General features: G+C 42.8%; 1 pseudogene; it reads right to left on the bottom strand.

Moving 5' to 3' along the window:
- Nucleotides 1-78: 78 nt before the first annotated feature.
- On the bottom strand, nt 79-745 carry LOC107682810 (prosaposin-like; annotated as a pseudogene).
- Between the last annotated feature and the right edge of the window lie 450 nt (nt 746-1,195).

The raw sequence follows: 1,195 nt of genomic DNA, 5'->3' as shown, positions 1-1,195 counted from the left end.
AACTGTTATTAATAAAAGTCGTGGGGCAGCGTTGACAAGTTTCTAAACTACCACCAACTAAAAGGGGAATTATGTTACTCAATTAGTTAAAAGGGAAGGGAAGGAAGTACTCACCAGCTCTCCTTGGATGATGTCCATGAGAACGGGGAAGTAGTTGTCCACAATGTCCTTGCACTGGTCAGCCATGCCCTCATCAGGGATCAGCTGACAGGCTTTCTCCATGTATCCAAGGAGTTCGCCCTAGATTCAGCACAAGTATTTAGACTTTGACCTCGCACAAGCAGTACTCAAATCTTCAGTGTTATTATCATGTTAGCATACCTCTGTGGCGTTGTCCTTCAAAAGCTGCTCCACCACCACTAACACCTCTTTGCACAGATCACATGGCACAGATTTCTGCAAGAAACGAGGTTTTATACACTTAGAGCTCATGAATTATACGCTGGCATACAAAAGCACTTCTGAGAATCAGGTCAGCGCACCATCTGAGGCTTGTTCCACACACTCTGTTGGCAGTGTTGGACGGCACCACAAAGGGAAGCAGTCTTGACGTTCTGGCACCAGTAGGGGGGACCGCGAGCACACTGCTCCGTACCCAACAAGGGACTCGCCACAGCTAGCAAGAAACAAGAGAAAATAGATTAGATATGTATAGAACTGCCACAATGATCACACAGTCACGTGATGGCCTAGTCAAGTCAGCAATTACACAGAGATGGACCTCTTTAAGTACCATCTTTGTCATGATTTCTTATCTGTTTAACCTGCCAAGAGCTGACACTTCACATGACTCATTTTAAATAAAAGTTACACATTACCATTTACTATATTTCATTTGTATTATAGCCACTGAAAAAGGAAGCAGCATCTACTCAACAATCACCTTCTTTAATTTTCCACATACTACAACCAGGTGACCAGTAACCGGTTACTCAAGTGTCTTTTGTGTGATTCGTGACCAAAACCTACAACCACTGCCATTGAATTCTAATCAAAAGTTAAATTTGAGAAGCAAATCATCATAGCTGCCAAGACATGAAAACAAAATACTTTAGACTTTCACAATCAGATTTACCACACAGAACTGTTATGGAGACGATTAAGATGGCAGAGCAAAGCTGCTTTGCTTTATAGACTGAAAATGGATTTTGAGAGAGAGAGAGCGAGAGAGAGAGCGAGAGCGAGAGAGCGAGAG

The sequence above is a fragment of the Sinocyclocheilus anshuiensis genome, unplaced genomic scaffold, assembly GCF_001515605.1.
Source record: "Sinocyclocheilus anshuiensis isolate Anshui unplaced genomic scaffold, SAMN03320099.WGS_v1.1 C32619348, whole genome shotgun sequence".
Lineage (NCBI taxonomy): Eukaryota > Metazoa > Chordata > Actinopteri > Cypriniformes > Cyprinidae > Sinocyclocheilus > Sinocyclocheilus anshuiensis.
Note: the sequence above shows the minus strand (reverse complement) of the source record. Positions and strands in the feature narration are given on the sequence as shown.